This window comes from Pelobates fuscus, chromosome 9 (genome assembly GCF_036172605.1).
Source record: "Pelobates fuscus isolate aPelFus1 chromosome 9, aPelFus1.pri, whole genome shotgun sequence".
In the NCBI taxonomy this organism is placed as follows: Eukaryota; Metazoa; Chordata; class Amphibia; order Anura; family Pelobatidae; genus Pelobates; species Pelobates fuscus.
The window spans coordinates 44295936-44317316 of record NC_086325.1 but is presented as its reverse complement, the minus strand read 5'-3'; the positions used below and the strand labels follow the sequence as shown (position 1 = coordinate 44317316).

The following is a 21381-nucleotide window of genomic DNA, read 5'->3' as shown; positions in this document are numbered from 1 at the left end:
CCTTTTGTTAGAAACACACTTTCAGAGCTCTCTCTTTTTGGCATAAGTGGCAATTCCAATGATTTGCATAAGTTGATGAGAAAGAAATAGCATGATTTCCAAAGAATTTTTCTGTCTTCATTTCTCTAACAATGGCTAAAAGCAGTGTTTCCACCAGGTAACTTCTTCAAATATATCCCTCTGTTTCTGATGACTTTTATTTAAAGGTTTGCTTTAAAAGATTTGAAGGAAACTGTCCTTTATCTTATATTTGTAGTAATTTTCCATCATAGGGTTAATTGATTTAGTTAAACGCACCAATTTTTATCATTAAAAGTAACAAATAAACTTGCCCCTTTTCAGAAGAACATGACAGGCTTCTGCATTGGTGTTTGAAGCTTCATCAACATCGACCACGAAGGGACTCGAACCCTCAATCTTCTGATTCGAAGTCAGACGCCTTATCCATTAGGCCACGCAGTCTCAATTTTGGGTGCGTGTGGCAGCGTATCTGGGAAAAAGAAAAAACATAGCATGACAAATTGCAGAAGCGATTCAACTTGTGAAAAAAATTGGAGAAACCTCCCTTTGTCCGAAAGAGGCACCACTTACTGCACACTCTTTCAAGCAGTGACAGCAATTTTTAAAGATAGATTAAGTAACGATGGAAGAAAGGCAAAGCTTTGCAAAACAACATCTTGATTTTCGATTCCCCAGAAATGAGCAGAGCCAAATTTGTCCGCTCAGTCAAATAGAGGAAATCTACTGTTAGAAGGGAATGCAGATGTTTCAATTCTTCAAACTTGACAACAACGTGGAAGGACAAGCCAAAACAGAATCCTCTTCTTCCATGAGGTCACTTGGCAGAAAACATGGACACCTTTAGGAGTTAATGCAGATGCTTCATTTTTTTCAAACTTGTGAAACAATTTGAGAGAGAAAACTGCCTTTTGTTAGAAACACACTTTCAGAGCTCTCTCTTTTTGGCATAAGTGGCAATTCCAATGATTTGCATAAGTTGATGAGAAAGAAATAGCATGATTTCCAAAGAATTTTTCTGTTTTCATTTCTCTAACAATGGCTAAAAGCAGTGTTTCCACCAGGTAACTTCTTCAAATATATCCCTCTGTTTCTGATGACTTTTATTTAAAGGTTTGCTTTAAAAGATTTGAAGGAAACTGTCCTTTATCTTATATTTGTAGTAATTTTCCATCATAGGGTTGTTTGATTTAGTTAAACGCACCAATTTTTATCATTAAAAGTAACAAATAAACTTGCCCCTTTTCAGAAGAACATGACAGGCTTCTGCATTGGTGTTTGAAGCTTCATAAACATCGACCACGAAGGGACTCGAACCCTCAATCTTCTGATTCGAAGTCAGACGCCTTATCCATTAGGCCACGCGGTCTCAATTTTGGGTGTGTGTGGCAGCGTATCTGGGAAAAAGAAAAAACATAGCATGACAAATTGCAGAAGCGATTCAACTTGTGAAAAAAATTGGAGAAACCTCCCTTTGTCCGAAAGAGGCACCACTTACTGCACACTCTTTCAAGCAGTGACAGCAATTTTAAAAGATGGATTAAGTAACGATGGAAGAAAGGCAAAGCTTTGCAAAACAACATCTTGATTTTCGATTCCCCAGAAATGAGCAGAGCCGAATTTGTCCGCTCAGTCAAATAGAGGAAATCTACTGTTAGAAGGGAATGCAGATGTTTCAATTCTTCAAACTTGACAACAACGTGGAAGGACAAGCCAAAACAGAATCCTCTTCTTCCATGAGGTCACTTAGCAGAAAACATGGACACCTTTAGGAGTTAATGCAGATGCTTCATTTTTTTCAAACTTGTGAAACAATTTGAGAGAGAAAACTGCCTTTTGTTAGAAACACACTTTCAGAGCTCTCTCTTTTTGGCATAAGTGGCAATTCCAATGATTTGCATAAGTTGATGAGAAAGAAATAGCATGATTTCCAAAGAATTTTTCTGTTTTCATTTCTCTAACAATGGCTAAAAGCAGTGTTTCCACCAGGTAACTTCTTCAAATATATCCCTCTGTTTCTGATGACTTTTATTTAAAGGTTTGCTTTAAAAGATTTGAAGGAAACTGTCCTTTATCTTATATTTGTAGTAATTTTCCATCATAGGGTTGTTTGATTTAGTTAAACGCACCAATTTTTATCATTAAAAGTAACAAATAAACTTGCCCCTTTTCAGAAGAACATGACAGGCTTCTGCATTGGTGTTTGAAGCTTCATAAACATCGACCACGAAGGGACTCGAACCCTCAATCTTCTGATTCGAAGTCAGACGCCTTATCCATTAGGCCACGCGGTCTCAATTTTGGGTGTGTGTGGCAGCGTATCTGGGAAAAAGAAAAAACATAGCATGACAAATTGCAGAAGCGATTCAACTTGTGAAAAAAATTGGAGAAACCTCCCTTTGTCCGAAAGAGGCACCACTTACTGCACACTCTTTCAAGCAGTGACAGCAATTTTAAAAGATGGATTAAGTAACGATGGAAGAAAGGCAAAGCTTTGCAAAACAACATCTTGATTTTCGATTCCCCAGAAATGAGCAGAGCCGAATTTGTCCGCTCAGTCAAATAGAGGAAATCTACTGTTAGAAGGGAATGCAGATGTTTCAATTCTTCAAACTTGACGACAACAACGTGGAAGGACAAGCCAAAACAGAATCCTCCTCTTCCATGAGGTCACTTGGCAGAAAACATGGACACCTTTAGGAGTTAATGCAGATGCTTCATTTTTTTCAAACTTGTGAAACAATTTGAGAGAGAAAACTGCCTTTTGTTAGAAACACACTTTCAGAGCTCTCTCTTTTTGGCATAAGTGGCAATTCCAATGATTTGCATAAGTTGATGAGAAAGAAATAGCATGATTTCCAAAGAATTTTTCTGTCTTCATTTCTCTAACAATGGCTAAAAGCAGTGTTTCCACCAGGTAACTTCTTCAAATATATCCCTCTGTTTCTGATGACTTTTATTTAAAGGTTTGCTTTAAAAGATTTGAAGGAAACTGTCCTTTATCTTATATTTGTAGTAATTTTCCATCATAGGGTTAATTGATTTAGTTAAACGCACCAATTTTTATCATTAAAAGTAACAAATAAACTTGCCCCTTTTCAGAAGAACATGACAAGCTTCTGCATTGGTGTTTGAAGCTTCATCAACATCGACCACGAAGGGACTCGAACCCTCAATCTTCTGATTCGAAGTCAGACGCCTTATCCATTAGGCCACGCAGTCTCAATTTTGGGTGCGTGTGGCAGCGTATCTGGGAAAAAGAAAAAACATAGCATGACAAATTGCAGAAGCGATTCAACTTGTGAAAAAAATTGGAGAAACCTCCCTTTGTCCGAAAGAGGCACCACTTACTGCACACTCTTTCAAGCAGTGACAGCAATTTTAAAAGATAGATTAAGTAACGATGGAAGAAAGGCAAAGCTTTGCAAAACAACATCTTGATTTTCGATTCCCCAGAAATGAGCAGAGCCGAATTTGTCCGCTCAGTCAAATAGAGGAAATCTACTGTTAGAAGGGAATGCAGATGTTTCAATTCTTCAAACTTGACAACAACGTGGAAGGACAAGCCAAAACAGAATCCTCTTCTTCCATGAGGTCACTTGGCAGAAAACATGGACACCTTTAGGAGTTAATGCAGATGCTTCATTTTTTTCAAACTTGTGAAACAATTTGAGAGAGAAAACTGCCTTTTGTTAGAAACACACTTTCAGAGCTCTCTCTTTTTGGCATAAGTGGCAATTCCAATGATTTGCATAAGTTGATGAGAAAGAAATAGCATGATTTCCAAAGAATTTTTCTGTTTTCATTTCTCTAACAATGGCTAAAAGCAGTGTTTCCACCAGGTAACTTCTTCAAATATATCCCTCTGTTTCTGATGACTTTTATTTAAAGGTTTGCTTTAAAAGATTTGAAGGAAACTGTCCTTTATCTTATATTTGTAGTAATTTTCCATCATAGGGTTGTTTGATTTAGTTAAACGCACCAATTTTTATCATTAAAAGTAACAAATAAACTTGCCCCTTTTCAGAAGAACATGACAGGCTTCTGCATTAGTGTTTGAAGCTTCATAAACATCGACCACGAAGGGACTCGAACCCTCAATCTTCTGATTCGAAGTCAGACACCTTATCCATTAGGCCACGCGGTCTCAATTTTGGGTGTGTGTGGCAGCGTATCTGGGAAAAAGAAAAAACATAGCATGACAAATTGCAGAAGCGATTCAACTTGTGAAAAAAATTGGAGAAACCTCCCTTTGTCCGAAAGAGGCACCACTTACTGCACACTCTTTCAAGCAGTGACAGCAATTTTAAAAGATGGATTAAGTAACGATGGAAGAAAGGCAAAGCTTTGCAAAACAACATCTTGATTTTCGATTCCCCAGAAATGAGCAGAGCCGAATTTGTCCGCTCAGTCAAATAGAGGAAATCTACTGTTAGAAGGGAATGCAGATGTTTCAATTCTTCAAACTTGACAACAACGTGGAAGGACAAGCCAAAACAGAATCCTCTTCTTCCATGAGGTCACTTGGCAGAAAACATGGACACCTTTAGGAGTTAATGCAGATGCTTCATTTTTTTCAAACTTGTGAAACAATTTGAGAGAGAAAACTGCCTTTTGTTAGAAACACACTTTCAGAGCTCTCTCTTTTTGGCATAAGTGGCAATTCCAATGATTTGCATAAGTTGATGAGAAAGAAATAGCATGATTTCCAAAGAATTTTTCTGTTTTCATTTCTCTAACAATGGCTAAAAGCAGTGTTTCCACCAGGTAACTTCTTCAAATATATCCCTCTGTTTCTGATGACTTTTATTTAAAGGTTTGCTTTAAAAGATTTGAAGGAAACTGTCCTTTATCTTATATTTGTAGTAATTTTCCATCATAGGGTTGTTTGATTTAGTTAAACGCACCAATTTTTATCATTAAAAGTAACAAATAAACTTGCCCCTTTTCAGAAGAACATGACAGGCTTCTGCATTGGTGTTTGAAGCTTCATAAACATCGACCACGAAGGGACTCGAACCCTCAATCTTCTGATTCAAAGTCGGACGCCTTATCCATTAGGCCACGCGGTCTCAATTTTGGGTGTGTGTGGCAGCGTATCTGGGAAAAAGAAAAAACATAGCATGACAAATTGCAAAAGCGATTCAACTTGTGAAAAAAATTGGAGAAACCTCCCTTTGTCCGAAAGAGGCACCACTTACTGCACACTCTTTCAAGCAGTGACAGCAATTTTAAAAGATGGATTAAGTAACGATGGAAGAAAGGCAAAGCTTTGCAAAACAACATCTTGATTTTCGATTCCCCAGAAATGAGCAGAGCCGAATTTGTCCGCTCAGTCAAATAGAGGAAATCTACTGTTAGAAGGGAATGCAGATGTTTCAATTCTTCAAACTTGACGACAACAACGTGGAAGGACAAGCCAAAACAGAATCCTCCTCTTCCATGAGGTCACTTGGCAGAAAACATGGACACCTTTAGGAGTTAATGCAGATGCTTCATTTTTTTCAAACTTGTGAAACAATTTGAGAGAGAAAACTGCCTTTTGTTAGAAACACACTTTCAGAGCTCTCTCTTTTTGGCATAAGTGGCAATTCCAATGATTTGCATAAGTTGATGAGAAAGAAATAGCATGATTTCCAAAGAATTTTTCTGTTTTCATTTCTCTAACAATGGCTAAAAGCAGTGTTTCCACCAGGTAACTTCTTCAAATATATCCCTCTGTTTCTGATGACTTTTATTTAAAGGTTTGCTTTAAAAGATTTGAAGGAAACTGTCCTTTATCTTATATTTGTAGTAATTTTCCATCATAGGGTTGTTTGATTTAGTTAAACGCACCAATTTTTATCATTAAAAGTAACAAATAAACTTGCCCCTTTTCAGAAGAACATGACAGGCTTCTGCATTGGTGTTTGAAGCTTCATAAACATCGACCACGAAGGGACTCGAACCCTCAATCTTCTGATTCGAAGTCAGACGCCTTATCCATTAGGCCACGCGGTCTCAATTTTGGGTGTGTGTGGCAGCGTATCTGGGAAAAAGAAAAAACATAGCATGACAAATTACAGAAGCGATTCAACTTGTGAAAAAAATTGGAGAAACCTCCCTTTGTCCGAAAGAGGCACCACTTACTGCACACTCTTTCAAGCAGTGACAGCAATTTTAAAAGATGGATTAAGTAACTATGGAAGAAAGGCAAAGCTTTGCAAAACAACATCTTGATTTTCGATTCCCCAGAAATGAGCAGAGCCGAATTTGTCCGCTCAGTCAAATAGAGGAAATCTACTGTTAGAAGGGAATGCAGATGTTTCAATTCTTCAAACTTGACAACAACGTGGAAGGACAAGCCAAAACAGAATCCTCTTCTTCCATGAGGTCACTTGGCAGAAAACATGGACACCTTTAGGAGTTAATGCAGATGCTTCATTTTTTTCAAACTTGTGAAACAATTTGAGAGAGAAAACTGCCTTTTGTTAGAAACACACTTTCAGAGCTCTCTCTTTTTGGCATAAGTGGCAATTCCAATGATTTGCATAAGTTGATGAGAAAGAAATAGCATGATTTCCAAAGAATTTTTCTGTTTTCATTTCTCTAACAATGGCTAAAAGCAGTGTTTCCACCAGGTAACTTCTTCAAATATATCCCTCTGTTTCTGATGACTTTTATTTAAAGGTTTGCTTTAAAAGATTTGAAGGAAACTGTCCTTTATCTTATATTTGTAGTAATTTTCCATCATAGGGTTGTTTGATTTAGTTAAACGCACCAATTTTTATCATTAAAAGTAACAAATAAACTTGCCCCTTTTCAGAAGAACATGACAGGCTTCTGCATTGGTGTTTGAAACTTCATAAACATCGACCACGAAGGGACTCGAACTCTCAATCTTCTGATTTGAAGTCAGACGCCTTATCCATTAGGCCACGCGGTCTCAATTTTGGGTATGTGTGGCAGCGTATCTGGGAAAAAGAAAAAACATAGCATGACAAATTGCAAAAGCGATTCAACTTGTGAAAAAAATTGGAGAAACCTCCCTTTGTCCGAAAGAGGCACCACTTACTGCACACTCTTTCAAGCAGTGACAGCAATTTTAAAAGATGGATTAAGTAACGATGGAAGAAAGGCAAAGCTTTGCAAAACAACATCTTGATTTTCGATTCCCCAGAAATGAGCAGAGCCGAATTTGTCCGCTCAGTCAAATAGAGGAAATCTACTGTTAGAAGGGAATGCAGATGTTTCAATTCTTCAAACTTGACGACAACAACGTGGAAGGACAAGCCAAAACAGAATCCTCCTCTTCCATGAGGTCACTTGGCAGAAAACATGGACACCTTTAGGAGTTAATGCAGATGCTTCATTTTTTTCAAACTTGTGAAACAATTTGAGAGAGAAAACTGCCTTTTGTTAGAAACACACTTTCAGAGCTCTCTCTTTTTGGCATAAGTGGCAATTCCAATGATTTGCATAAGTTGATGAGAAAGAAATAGCATGATTTCCAAAGAATTTTTCTCTTTTCATTTCTCTAACAATGGCTAAAAGCAGTGTTTCCACCAGGTAACTTCTTCAAATATATCCCTCTGTTTCTGATGACTTTTATTTAAAGGTTTGCTTTAAAAGATTTGAAGGAAACTGTCCTTTATCTTATATTTGTAGTAATTTTCCATCATAGGGTTGTTTGATTTAGTTAAACGCACCAATTTTTATCATTAAAAGTAACAAATAAATTTGCCCCTTTTCAGAAGAACATGACAGGCTTCTGCATTGGTGTTTGAAGCTTCATAAACATCGACCACGAAGGGACTCGAACCCTCAATCTTCTGATTCGAAGTCAGACGCCTTATCCATTAGGCCACGCGGTCTCAATTTTGGGTGTGTGTGGCAGCGTATCTGGGAAAAAGAAAAAACATAGCATGACAAATTGCAGAAGCGATTCAACTTGTGAAAAAAATTGGAGAAACCTCCCTTTGTTCGAAAGAGGCACCACTTACTGCACACTCTTTCAAGCAGTGACAGCAATTTTAAAAGATGGATTAAGTAACGATGGAAGAAAGGCAAAGCTTTGCAAAACAACATCTTGATTTTCGATTCCCCAGAAATGAGCAGAGCCGAATTTGTCCGCTCAGTCAAATAGAGGAAATCTACTGTTAGAAGGGAATGCAGATGTTTCAATTCTTCAAACTTGACAACAACGTGGAAGGACAAGCCAAAACAGAATCCTCTTCTTCCATGAGGTCACTTGGCAGAAAACATGGACACCTTTAGGAGTTAATGCAGATGCTTCATTTTTTTCAAACTTGTGAAACAATTTGAGAGAGAAAACTGCCTTTTGTTAGAAACACACTTTCAGAGCTCTCTCTTTTTGGCATAAGTGGCAATTCCAATGATTTGCATAAGTTGATGAGAAAGAAATAGCATGATTTCCAAAGAATTTTTCTGTTTTCATTTCTCTAACAATGGCTAAAAGCAGTGTTTCCACCAGGTAACTTCTTCAAATATATCCCTCTGTTTCTGATGACTTTTATTTAAAGGTTTGCTTTAAAAGATTTGAAGGAAACTGTCCTTTATCTTATATTTGTAGTATTTTTCCATCATAGGGTTGTTTGATTTAGTTAAACGCACCAATTTTTATCATTAAAAGTAACAAATAAACTTGCCCCTTTTCAGAAGAACATGACAGGCTTCTGCATTGGTGTTTGAAGCTTCATAAACATCGACCACGAAGGGACTCGAACCCTCAATCTTCTGATTCGAAGTCAGACGCCTCATCCATTACGCCACGCAGTCTCAATTTTGGGTGCGTGTGGCAGCGTATCTGGGAAAAAGAAAAAACATAGCATGACAAATTGCAGAAGCGATTCAACTCCAAAAATTGGAGAAACCTCCCTTTGTCCGAAAGAGGCACCACTTACTGCACACTCTTTCAAGCAGTGACAGCAATTTTAAAAGATGGATTAAGTAACGATGGAAGAAAGGCAAAGCTTTGCAAAACAACATCTTGATTTTCGATTCCCCAGAAATGAGCAGAGCCGAATTTGTCCGCTCAGTCAAATAGAGGAAATCTACTGTTAGAAGGGAATGCAGATGTTTCAATTCTTCAAACTTGACAACAACATGGAAGGACAAGCCAAAACAGAATCCTCTTCTTCCATGAGGTCACTTGGCAGAAAACATGGACACCTTTAGGAGTTAATGCAGATGCTTCATTTTTTTCAAACTTGTGAAACAATTTGAGAGAGAAAACTGCCTTTTGTTAGAAACACACTTTCAGAGCTCTCTCTTTTTGGCATAAGTGGCAATTCCAATGATTTGCATAAGTTGATGAGAAAGAAATAGCATGATTTCCAAAGAATTTTTCTGTTTTCATTTCTCTAACAATGGCTAAAAGCAGTGTTTCCACCAGGTAACTTCTTCAAATATATCCCTCTGTTTCTGATGACTTTTATTTAAAGGTTTGCTTTAAAAGATTTGAAGGAAACTGTCCTTTATCTTATATTTGTAGTAATTTTCCATCATAGGGTTGTTTGATTTAGTTAAACGCACCAATTTTTATCATTAAAAGTAACAAAGAAACTTGCACCTTTTCAGAAGAACATGACATGCCAGGCTTCTGCATTGGTGTTTGAAGCTTCACAAACATCGACCACGAAGGGACTCGAACCCTCAATCTTCTGATTCGAAGTCAGACGCCTTATCCATTAGGCCACGCGGTCTCAATTTTGGGTGTGTGTGGCAGCGTATCTGGGAAAAAGAAAAAACATAGCATGACAAATTGCAGAAGCGATTCAACTTGTGAAAAAAATTGGAGAAACCTCCATTTGTCCGAAAGAGGCACCACTTACTGCACACTCTTTCAAGCAGTGACAGCAATTTTAAAAGATAGATTAAGTAACGATGGAAGAAAGGCAAAGCTTTGCAAAACAACATCTTGATTTTCGATTCCCCAGAAATGAGCAGAGCCGAATTTGTCCGCTCAGTCAAATAGAGGAAATCTACTGTTAGAAGGGAATGCAGATGTTTCAATTCTTCAAACTTGACAACAACGTGGAAGGACAAGCCAAAACAGAATCCTCTTCTTCCATGAGGTCACTTGGCAGAAAACATGGACACCTTTAGGAGTTAATGCAGATGCTTCATTTTTTTCAAACTTGTGAAACAATTTGAGAGAGAAAACTGCCTTTTGTTAGAAACACACTTTCAGAGCTCTCTCTTTTTGGCATAAGTGGCAATTCCAATGATATGCATAAGTTGATGAGAAAGAAATAGCATGATTTCCAAAGAATTTTTCTGTTTTCATTTCTCTAACAATGGCTAAAAGCAGTGTTTCCACCAGGTAACTTCTTCAAATATATCCCTCTGTTTCTGATGACTTTTATTTAAAGGTTTGCTTTAAAAGATTTGAAGGAAACTGTCCTTTGTCTTATATTTGTAGTAATTTTCCATCATAGGGTTGTTTGATTTAGTTAAACGCACCAATTTTTATCATTAAAAGTAACAAATAAACTTGCCCCTTTTCAGAAGAACATGACAGGCTTCTGCATTGGTGTTTGAAGCTTCATAAACATCAACCACGAAGGGACTCGAACCCTCAATCTTCTGATTCGAAGTCAGACGCCTTATCCATTAGGCCACGCAGTCTCAATTTTGGGTGTGTGTGGCAGCGTATCTGGGAAACAGAAAAAACATAGCATGACAAATTGCAGAAGCGATTCAACTTGTGAAAAAAATTGGAGAAACCTCCCTTTGTCCGAAAGATGCACCACTTACTGCACACTCTTTCAAGCAGTGACAGCAATTTTAAAAGATGGATTAAGTAACGATGGAAGAAAGGCAAAGCTTTGCAAAACAACATCTTGATTTTCGATTCCCCAGAAATGAGCAGAGCCGAATTTGTCCGCTCAGTCAAATAGAGGAAATCTACTGTTAGAAGGGAATGCAGATGTTTCAATTCTTCAAACTTGACAACAACGTGGAAGGACAAGCCAAAACAGAATCCTCTTCTTCCATGAGGTCACTTGGCAGAAAACATGGACACCTTTAGGAGTTAATGCAGATGCTTCATTTTTTTCAAACTTGTGAAACAATTTGAGAGAGAAAACTGCCTTTTGTTAGAAACACACTTTCAGAGCTCTCTCTTTTTGGCATAAGTGGCAATTCCAATGATTTGCATAAGTTGATGAGAAAGAAATAGCATGATTTCCAAAGAATTTTTCTGTTTTCATTTCTCTAACAATGGCTAAAAGCAGTGTTTCCACCAGGTAACTTCTTCAAATATATCCCTCTGTTTCTGATGACTTTTATTTAAAGGTTTGCTTTAAAAGATTTGAAGGAAACTGTCCTTTATCTTATATTTGTAGTAATTTTCCATCATAGGGTTGTTTGATTTAGTTAAACGCACCAATTTTTATCATTAAAAGTAACAAAGAAACTTGCACCTTTTCAGAAGAACATGACATGCCAGGCTTCTGCATTGGTGTTTGAAGCTTCACAAACATCGACCACGAAGGGACTCGAACCCTCAATCTTCTGATTCGAAGTCAGACGCCTTATCCATTAGGCCACGCGGTCTCAATTTTGGGTGTGTGTGGCAGCGTATCTGGGAAAAAGAAAAAACATAGCATGACAAATTGCAGAAGCGATTCAACTTGTGAAAAAAATTGGAGAAACCTCCATTTGTCTGAAAGAGGCACCACTTACTGCACACTCTTTCAAGCAGTGACAGCAATTTTAAAAGATAGATTAAGTAACGATGGAAGAAAGGCAAAGCTTTGCAAAACAACATCTTGATTTTCGATTCCCCAGAAATGAGCAGAGCCGAATTTGTCCGCTCAGTCAAATAGAGGAAATCTACTGTTAGAAGGGAATGCAGATGTTTCAATTCTTCAAACTTGACAACAACGTGGAAGGACAAGCCAAAACAGAATCCTCTTCTTCCATGAGGTCACTTGGCAGAAAACATGGACACCTTTAGGAGTTAATGCAGATGCTTCATTTTTTTCAAACTTGTGAAACAATTTGAGAGAGAAAACTGCCTTTTGTTAGAAACACACTTTCAGAGCTCTCTCTTTTTGGCATAAGTGGCAATTCCAATGATTTGCATAAGTTGATGAGAAAGAAATAGCATGATTTCCAAAGAATTTTTCTGTTTTCATTTCTCTAACAATGGCTAAAAGCAGTGTTTCCACCAGGTAACTTCTTCAAATATATCCCTCTGTTTCTGATGACTTTTATTTAAAGGTTTGCTTTAAAAGATTTGAAGGAAACTGTCCTTTATCTTATATTTGTAGTAACTTTCCATCATAGGGTTGTTTGATTTAGTTAAAGGACCACTCTAGTGCCAGGAAAGCATACTCGTTTTCCTGGCACTAGAGTGCCCTGAGGGTGCCCCCACCCTCAGGGACCCACTCCCGCCCGGCTCTGGAAAGGGGAAAGGGGTAAAAACTTACCTTTTTCCAGCGCTGTTCGGGGAGCTCTCCTCCTCCTCTCCGCCTCCATTCCTCCCCGTCGGCTGAATGCGCACGCGCGGCAAGAGCTGTGCGCGCATTCAGCCGGTCACATAGGAAAGCATTCATAATGCTTTAATATGGACGCTTGCGTGCTCTCACTGTGATTTTCACAGTGAGAATCACGCAAGCGCCTCTAGCGGCTGTCAGTGAGACAGCCACTAGAGAATTAGGGGGAAGGCTTAACTAATTGATAAACATAGCAGTTTCTCTGAAACTGCTATGTTTATAAAACAATTAGTTAACCCTAGCTGGACCTGGCACCCAGACCACTTCATTAAGCTGAAGTGGTCTGGGTGCCTAGAGTGGTCCTTTAAACGCACCAATTTTTATCATTAAAAGTAACAAATAAACTTGCCCCTTCATTTTTTTCAAACTTGTGAAACAATTTGAGAGAGAAAACTGCCTTTTGTTAGAAACACACTTTCAGAGCTCTCTCTTTTTGGCATAAGTGGCAATTCCAATGATTTGCATAAGTTGATGAGAAAGAAATAGCATGATTTCCAAAGAATTTGTCTGTTTTCATTTCTCTAACAATGGCTAAAAGCAGTGTTTCCACCAGGTAACTTCTTCAAATATATCCCTCTGTTTCTGATGACTTTTTTTTAAAGGTTTGCTTTAAAAGATTTGAAGGAAACTGTCCTTTATCTTATATTTGTATTAATTTTCCATCATAGGGTTGTTTGATTGAGTTAAACGCACCAATTTTTATCATTAAAAGTAACAAATAAACTTGCCCCTTTTCAGAAGAACATGACAGGCTTCTGCATTGGTGTTTGAAGCTTCATAAACATCGACCACGAAGGGACTCGAACCCTCAATCTTCTGATTCGAAGTCAGACGCCTTATCCATTAGGCCACGCGGTCTCAATTTTGGGTGTGTGTGGCAGCCTATCTGGGAAAAAGAAAAAACATAGCATGACAAATTGCAGAAGCGATTCAACTTGTGAAAAAAATTGGAGAAACCTCCCTTTGTCCGAAAGAGGCACCACTTACTGCACACTCTTTCAAGCAGTGACAGCAATTTTAAAAGATGGATTAAGTAACGATGGAAGAAAGGCAAAGCTTTGCAAAACAACATCTTGATTTTCGATTCCCCAGAAATGAGCAGAGCCGAATTTGTCCGCTCAGTCAAATAGAGGAAATCTACTGTTAGAAGGGAATGCAGATGTTTCAATTCTTCAAACTTGACAACAACGTGGAAGGACAAGCCAAAACAGAATCCTCTTCTTCCATGAGGTCACTTGGCAGAAAACATGGACACCTTTAGGAGTTAATGCAGATGCTTCATTTTTTTCAAACTTGTGAAACAATTTGAGAGAGAAAACTGCCTTTTGTTAGAAACACACTTTCAGAGCTCTCTCTTTTTGGCATAAGTGGCAATTCCAATGATTTGCATAAGTTGATGAGAAAGAAATAGCATGATTTCCAAAGAATTTTTCTGTTTTCATTTCTCTAACAATGGCTAAAAGCAGTGTTTCCACCAGGTAACTTCTTCAAATATATCCCTCTGTTTCTGATGACTTTTATTTAAAGGTTTGCTTTAAAAGATTTGAAGGAAACTGTCCTTTATCTTATAGTTGTAGTAATTTTCCATCATAGGGTTGTTTGATTTAGTTAAACGCACCAATTTTTATCATTAAAAGTAACAAATAAACTTGCCCCTTTTCAGAAGAACATGACAGGCTTCTGCATTGGTGTTTGAAGCTTCATAAACATCGACCACGAAGGGACTCGAACCCTCAATCTTCTGATTCGAAGTCAGACGCCTTATCCATTAGGCCACGCGGTCTCAATTTTGGGTGTGTGTGGCAGCGTATCTGGGAAAAAGAAAAAACATAGCATGACAAATTGCAGAAGCGATTCAACTTGTGAAAAAAATTGGAGAAACCTCCCTTTGTCCGAAAGAGGCACCACTTACTGCACACTCTTTCAAGCAGTGACAGCAATTTTAAAAGATAGATTAAGTAACGATGGAAGAAAGGCAAAGCTTTGCAAAACAACATCTTGATTTTCGATTCCCCAGAAATGAGCAGAGCCGAATTTGTCCGCTCAGTCAAATAGAGGAAATCTACTGTTAGAAGGGAATGCAGATGTTTCAATTCTTCAAACTTGACGACAACAACGTGGAAGGACAAGCCAAAACAGAATCCTCCTCTTCCATGAGGTCACTTGGCAGAAAACATGGACACCTTTAGGAGTTAATGCAGATGCTTCATTTTTTTCAAACTTGTGAAACAATTTGTGAGAGAAAACTGCCTTTTGTTAGAAACACACTTTCAGAGCTCTCTCTTTTTGGCATAAGTGGCAATTCCAATGATTTGCATAAGTTGATGAGAAAGAAATAGCATGATTTCCAAAGAATTTTTCTGTTTTCATTTCTCTAACAATGGCTAAAAGCAGTGTTTCCACCAGGTAACTTCTTCAAATATATCCCTCTGTTTCTGATGACTTTTATTTAAAGGTTTGCTTTATAAGATTTGAAGGAAACTGTCCTTTATCTTATATTTGTAGTAATTTTCCATCATAGGGTTGTTTGATTTAGTTAAAGGACCACTCTAGTGCCAGGAAAGCATACTCGTTTTCCTGGCACTAGAGTGCCCTGAGGGTGCCCCCACCCTCAGGGACCCACTCCCGCCTGGCTCTGGAAAGGGGAAAGGGGTAAAAACTTACCTTTTTCCAGCGCTGGGCGGGGAGCTCTCCTCCTCCTCTCCGCCTCCATTCCTCCCCGTCGGCTGAATGCGCACGCGCGGCAAGAGCTGCGCGCGCATTCAGCCGGTCACATAGGAAAGCATTCATAATGCTTTCCTATGGACGCTTGCGTGCTCTCACTGTGATTTTCACAGTGAGAATCACGCAAGCGCCTCTAGCGGCTGTCAGTGAGACAGCCACTAGAGAATTAGGGGCAAGGCTTAACTAATTGATAAACATAGCAGTTTCTCTGAAACTGCTATGTTTATAAAACAATTAGTTAACCCTAGCTGGACCTGGCACCCAGACCACTTCATTAAGCTGAAGTGGTCTGGGTGCCTAGAGTGGTCCTTTAAACGCACCAATTTTTATCATTAAAAGTAACAAATAAACTTGCCCCTTCATTTTTTTCAAACTTGTGAAACAATTTGAGAGAGAAAACTGCCTTTTGTTAGAAACACACTTTCAGAGCTCTCTCTTTTTGGCATAAGTGGAAATTCCAATGATTTGCATAAGTTGATGAGAAAGAAATAGCATGATTTCCAAAGAATTTGTCTGTTTTCATTTCTCTAACAATGGCTAAAAGCAGTGTTTCCACCAGGTAACTTCTTCAAATATATCCCTCTGTTTCTGATGACTTTTTTTTAAAGGTTTGCTTTAAAAGATTTGAAGGAAACTGTCCTTTATCTTATATTTGTAGTAATTTTCCATCATAGGGTTGTTTGATTGAGTTAAACGCACCAATTTTTATCATTAAAAGTAACAAATAAACTTGCCCCTTTTCAGAAGAACACGACAGGCTTCTGCATTGGTGTTTGAAGCTTCATAAACATCGACCACGAAGGGACTCGAACCCTCAATCTTCTGATTCGAAGTCAGACGCCTTATCCATTAGGCCACGCGGTCTCAATTTTGGGTGTGTGTGGCAGCGTATCTGGGAAAAAGAAAAAACATAGCATGACAAATTGCAGAAGCGATTCAACTTGTGAAAAAAATTGGAGAAACCTCCCTTTGTCCGAAAGAGGCACCACTTACTGCACACTCTTTCAAGCAGTGACAGCAATTTTAAAAGATGGATTAAGTAACGATGGAAGAAAGGCAAAGCTTTGCAAAACAACATCTTGATTTTCGATTCCCCAGAAATGAGCAGAGCCGAATTTGTCCGCTCAGTCAAATAGAGGAAATCTACTGTTAGAAGGGAATGCAGATGTTTCAATTCTTCAAACTTGACGACAACAACGTGGAAGGACAAGCCAAAACAGAATCCTCCTCTTCCATGAGGTCACTTGGCAGAAAACATGGACACCTTTAGGAGTTAATGCAGATGCTTCATTTTTTTCAAACTTGTGAAACAATTTGAGAGAGAAAACTGCCTTTTGTTAGAAACACACTTTCAGAGCTCTCTCTTTTTGGCATAAGTGGCAATTCCAATGATTTGCATAAGTTGATGAGAAAGAAATAGCATGATTTCCAAAGAATTTTTCTGTTTTCATTTCTCTAACAATGGCTAAAAGCAGTGTTTCCACCAGGTAACTTCTTCAAATATATCCCTCTGTTTCTGATGACTTTTATTTAAAGGTTTGCTTTAAAAGATTTGAAGGAAACTGTCCTTTATCTTATATTTGTAGTAACTTTCCATCATAGGGTTGTTTGATTTAGTTAAAGGACCACTCTAGTGCCAGGAAAGCATACTCGTTTTCCTGGCACTAGAGTGCCCTGAGGGTGCCCCCACCCTCAGGGACCCACTCCCGCCCGGCTCTGGAAAGGGGAAAGGGGTAAAAACTTACCTTTTTCCAGCGCTGTTCGGGGAGCTCTCCTCCTCCTCTCCGCCTCCATTCCTCCCCGTCGGCTGAATGCGCACGCGCGGCAAGAGCTGTGCGCGCATTCAGCCGGTCACATAGGAAAGCATTCATAATGCTTTAATATGGACGCTTGCGTGCTCTCACTGTGATTTTCACAGTGAGAATCACGCAAGCGCCTCTAGCGGCTGTCAGTGAGACAGCCACTAGAGAATTAGGGGGAAGGCTTAACTAATTGATAAACATAGCAGTTTCTCTGAAACTGCTATGTTTATAAAACAATTAGTTAACCCTAGCTGGACCTGGCACCCAGACCACTTCATTAAGCTGAAGTGGTCTGGGTGCCTAGAGTGGTCCTTTAAACGCACCAATTTTTATCATTAAAAGTAACAAATAAACTTGCCCCTTCATTTTTTTCAAACTTGTGAAACAATTTGAGAGAGAAAACTGCCTTTTGTTAGAAACACACTTTCAGAGCTCTCTCTTTTTGGCATAAGTGGCAATTCCAATGATTTGCATAAGTTGATGAGAAAGAAATAGCATGATTTCCAAAGAATTTGTCTGTTTTCATTTCTCTAACAATGGCTAAAAGCAGTGTTTCCACCAGGTAACTTCTTCAAATATATCCCTCTGTTTCTGATGACTTTTTTTTAAAGGTTTGCTTTAAAAGATTTGAAGGAAACTGTCCTTTATCTTATATTTGTATTAATTTTCCATCATAGGGTTGTTTGATTGAGTTAAACGCACCAATTTTTATCATTAAAAGTAACAAATAAACTTGCCCCTTTTCAGAAGAACATGACAGGCTTCTGCATTGGTGTTTGAAGCTTCATAAACATCGACCACGAAGGGACTCGAACCCTCAATCTTCTGATTCGAAGTCAGACGCCTTATCCATTAGGCCACGCGGTCTCAATTTTGGGTGTGTGTGGCAGCCTATCTGGGAAAAAGAAAAAACATAGCATGACAAATTGCAGAAGCGATTCAACTTGTGAAAAAAATTGGAGAAACCTCCCTTTGTCCGAAAGAGGCACCACTTACTGCACACTCTTTCAAGCAGTGACAGCAATTTTAAAAGATGGATTAAGTAACGATGGAAGAAAGGCAAAGCTTTGCAAAACAACATCTTGATTTTCGATTCCCCAGAAATGAGCAGAGCCGAATTTGTCCGCTCAGTCAAATAGAGGAAATCTACTGTTAGAAGGGAATGCAGATGTTTCAATTCTTCAAACTTGACAACAACGTGGAAGGACAAGCCAAAACAGAATCCTCTTCTTCCATGAGGTCACTTGGCAGAAAACATGGACACCTTTAGGAGTTAATGCAGATGCTTCATTTTTTTCAAACTTGTGAAACAATTTGAGAGAGAAAACTGCCTTTTGTTAGAAACACACTTTCAGAGCTCTCTCTTTTTGGCATAAGTGGCAATTCCAATGATTTGCATAAGTTGATGAGAAAGAAATAGCATGATTTCCAAAGAATTTTTCTGTTTTCATTTCTCTAACAATGGCTAAAAGCAGTGTTTCCACCAGGTAACTTCTTCAAATATATCCCTCTGTTTCTGATGACTTTTATTTAAAGGTTTGCTTTAAAAGATTTGAAGGAAACTGTCCTTTATCTTATAGTTGTAGTAATTTTCCATCATAGGGTTGTTTGATTTAGTTAAACGCACCAATTTTTATCATTAAAAGTAACAAATAAACTTGCCCCTTTTCAGAAGAACATGACAGGCTTCTGCATTGGTGTTTGAAGCTTCATAAACATCGACCACGAAGGGACTCGAACCCTCAATCTTCTGATTCGAAGTCAGACGCCTTATCCATTAGGCCACGCGGTCTCAATTTTGGGTGTGTGTGGCAGCGTATCTGGGAAAAAGAAAAAACATAGCATGACAAATTGCAGAAGCGATTCAACTTGTGAAAAAAATTGGAGAAACCTCCCTTTGTCCGAAAGAGGCACCACTTACTGCACACTCTTTCAAGCAGTGACAGCAATTTTAAAAGATAGATTAAGTAACGATGGAAGAAAGGCAAAGCTTTGCAAAACAACATCTTGATTTTCGATTCCCCAGAAATGAGCAGAGCCGAATTTGTCCGCTCAGTCAAATAGAGGAAATCTACTGTTAGAAGGGAATGCAGATGTTTCAATTCTTCAAACTTGACGACAACAACGTGGAAGGACAAGCCAAAACAGAATCCTCCTCTTCCATGAGGTCACTTGGCAGAAAACATGGACACCTTTAGGAGTTAATGCAGATGCTTCATTTTTTTCAAACTTGTGAAACAATTTGTGAGAGAAAACTGCCTTTTGTTAGAAACACACTTTCAGAGCTCTCTCTTTTTGGCATAAGTGGCAATTCCAATGATTTGCATAAGTTGATGAGAAAGAAATAGCATGATTTCCAAAGAATTTTTCTGTTTTCATTTCTCTAACAATGGCTAAAAGCAGTGTTTCCACCAGGTAACTTCTTCAAATATATCCCTCTGTTTCTGATGACTTTTATTTAAAGGTTTGCTTTATAAGATTTGAAGGAAACTGTCCTTTATCTTATATTTGTAGTAATTTTCCATCATAGGGTTGTTTGATTTAGTTAAAGGACCACTCTAGTGCCAGGAAAGCATACTCGTTTTCCTGGCACTAGAGTGCCCTGAGGGTGCCCCCACCCTCAGGGACCCACTCCCGCCTGGCTCTGGAAAGGGGAAAGGGGTAAAAACTTACCTTTTTCCAGCGCTGGGCGGGGAGCTCTCCTCCTCCTCTCCGCCTCCATTCCTCCCCGTCGGCTGAATGCGCACGCGCGGCAAGAGCTGTGCGCGCATTCAGCCGGTCACATAGGAAAGCATTCATAATGCTTTAATATGGACGCTTGCGTGCTCTCACTGTGATTTTCACAGTGAGAATCACGCAAGCGCCTCTAGCGGCTGTCAGTGAGACAGCCACTAGAGAATTAGGGGGAAGGCTTAACTAATTGATAAACATAGCAGTTTCTCTGAAACTGCTATGTTTATAAAACAATTAGTTAACCCTAGCTGGACCTGGCACCCAGACCACTTCATTAAGCTGAAGTGGTCTGGGTGCCTAGAGTGGTCCTTTAAACGCACCAATTTTTATCATTAAAAGTAACAAATAAACTTGCCCCTTCATTTTTTTCAAACTTGTGAAACAATTTGAGAGAGAAAACTGCCTTTTGTTAGAAACACACTTTCAGAGCTCTCTCTTTTTGGCATAAGTGGCAATTCCAATGATTTGCATAAGTTGATGAGAAAGAAATAGCATGATTTCCAAAGAATTTGTCTGTTTTCATTTCTCTAACAATGGCTAAAAGCAGTGTTTCCACCAGGTAACTTCTTCAAATATATCCCTCTGTTTCTGATGACTTTTTTTTAAAGGTTTGCTTTAAAAGATTTGAAGGAAACTGTCCTTTATCTTATATTTGTATTAATTTTCCATCATAGGGTTGTTTGATTGAGTTAAACGCACCAATTTTTATCATTAAAAGTAACAAATAAACTTGCCCCTTTTCAGAAGAACATGACAGGCTTCTGCATTGGTGTTTGAAGCTTCATAAACATCGACCACGAAGGGACTCGAACCCTCAATCTTCTGATTCGAAGTCAGACGCCTTATCCATTAGGCCACGCGGTCTCAATTTTGGGTGTGTGTGGCAGCCTATCTGGGAAAAAGAAAAAACATAGCATGACAAATTGCAGAAGCGATTCAACTTGTGAAAAAAATTGGAGAAACCTCCCTTTGTCCGAAAGAGGCACCACTTACTGCACACTCTTTCAAGCAGTGACAGCAATTTTAAAAGATGGATTAAGTAACGATGGAAGAAAGGCAAAGCTTTGCAAAACAACATCTTGATTTTCGATTCCCCAGAAATGAGCAGAGCCGAATTTGTCCGCTCAGTCAAATAGAGGAAATCTACTGTTAGAAGGGAATGCAGATGTTTCAATTCTTCAAACTTGACAACAACGTGGAAGGACAAGCCAAAACAGAATCCTCTTCTTCCATGAGGTCACTTGGCAGAAAACATGGACACCTTTAGGAGTTAATGCAGATGCTTCATTTTTTTCAAACTTGTGAAACAATTTGAGAGAGAAAACTGCCTTTTGTTAGAAACACACTTTCAGAGCTCTCTCTTTTTGGCATAAGTGGCAATTCCAATGATTTGCATAAGTTGATGAGAAAGAAATAGCATGATTTCCAAAGAATTTTTCTGTTTTCATTTCTCTAACAATGGCTAAAAGCAGTGTTTCCACCAGGTAACTTCTTCAAATATATCCCTCTGTTTCTGATGACTTTTATTTAAAGGTTTGCTTTAAAAGATTTGAAGGAAACTGTCCTTTATCTTATAGTTGTAGTAATTTTCCATCATAGGG

General features: G+C 38.6%; 16 non-coding genes across 16 annotated transcripts; all 16 read right to left on the bottom strand.

The window, feature by feature from the left end:
* Positions 1-389: 389 nt before the first annotated feature.
* TRNAR-UCG (transfer RNA arginine (anticodon UCG)) lies at positions 390-462 on the bottom strand. Its single transcript has one exon. It is a non-coding gene; the product is annotated as a tRNA-Arg (tRNA).
* An 852-nt stretch (positions 463-1314) lies between these two features.
* TRNAR-UCG (transfer RNA arginine (anticodon UCG)) lies at positions 1315-1387 on the bottom strand. Its single transcript has one exon. It is a non-coding gene; the product is annotated as a tRNA-Arg (tRNA).
* An 852-nt stretch (positions 1388-2239) lies between these two features.
* Positions 2240-2312, bottom strand: TRNAR-UCG (transfer RNA arginine (anticodon UCG)). Its single transcript has one exon. It is a non-coding gene; the product is annotated as a tRNA-Arg (tRNA).
* An 855-nt stretch (positions 2313-3167) lies between these two features.
* On the bottom strand, positions 3168-3240 carry TRNAR-UCG (transfer RNA arginine (anticodon UCG)). Its single transcript has one exon. It is a non-coding gene; the product is annotated as a tRNA-Arg (tRNA).
* An 852-nt stretch (positions 3241-4092) lies between these two features.
* Positions 4093-4165, bottom strand: TRNAR-UCG (transfer RNA arginine (anticodon UCG)). Its single transcript has one exon. It is a non-coding gene; the product is annotated as a tRNA-Arg (tRNA).
* Positions 4166-5017: 852 nt separating this feature from the next.
* On the bottom strand, positions 5018-5090 carry TRNAQ-UUG (transfer RNA glutamine (anticodon UUG)). The gene has a single exon. It is a non-coding gene; the product is annotated as a tRNA-Gln (tRNA).
* An 855-nt stretch (positions 5091-5945) lies between these two features.
* Positions 5946-6018, bottom strand: TRNAR-UCG (transfer RNA arginine (anticodon UCG)). Its single transcript has one exon. It is a non-coding gene; the product is annotated as a tRNA-Arg (tRNA).
* A 1780-nt stretch (positions 6019-7798) lies between these two features.
* Positions 7799-7871, bottom strand: TRNAR-UCG (transfer RNA arginine (anticodon UCG)). The gene has a single exon. It is a non-coding gene; the product is annotated as a tRNA-Arg (tRNA).
* Positions 7872-9649: 1778 nt separating this feature from the next.
* Positions 9650-9722, bottom strand: TRNAR-UCG (transfer RNA arginine (anticodon UCG)). The gene has a single exon. It is a non-coding gene; the product is annotated as a tRNA-Arg (tRNA).
* Positions 9723-11504: 1782 nt separating this feature from the next.
* On the bottom strand, positions 11505-11577 carry TRNAR-UCG (transfer RNA arginine (anticodon UCG)). Its single transcript has one exon. It is a non-coding gene; the product is annotated as a tRNA-Arg (tRNA).
* Positions 11578-13306: 1729 nt separating this feature from the next.
* On the bottom strand, positions 13307-13379 carry TRNAR-UCG (transfer RNA arginine (anticodon UCG)). The gene has a single exon. It is a non-coding gene; the product is annotated as a tRNA-Arg (tRNA).
* Positions 13380-14231: 852 nt separating this feature from the next.
* Positions 14232-14304, bottom strand: TRNAR-UCG (transfer RNA arginine (anticodon UCG)). The gene has a single exon. It is a non-coding gene; the product is annotated as a tRNA-Arg (tRNA).
* Positions 14305-16036: 1732 nt separating this feature from the next.
* TRNAR-UCG (transfer RNA arginine (anticodon UCG)) lies at positions 16037-16109 on the bottom strand. The gene has a single exon. It is a non-coding gene; the product is annotated as a tRNA-Arg (tRNA).
* A 1732-nt stretch (positions 16110-17841) lies between these two features.
* Positions 17842-17914, bottom strand: TRNAR-UCG (transfer RNA arginine (anticodon UCG)). The gene has a single exon. It is a non-coding gene; the product is annotated as a tRNA-Arg (tRNA).
* An 852-nt stretch (positions 17915-18766) lies between these two features.
* Positions 18767-18839, bottom strand: TRNAR-UCG (transfer RNA arginine (anticodon UCG)). The gene has a single exon. It is a non-coding gene; the product is annotated as a tRNA-Arg (tRNA).
* A 1732-nt stretch (positions 18840-20571) lies between these two features.
* On the bottom strand, positions 20572-20644 carry TRNAR-UCG (transfer RNA arginine (anticodon UCG)). Its single transcript has one exon. It is a non-coding gene; the product is annotated as a tRNA-Arg (tRNA).
* Positions 20645-21381: the final 737 nt, after the last annotated feature.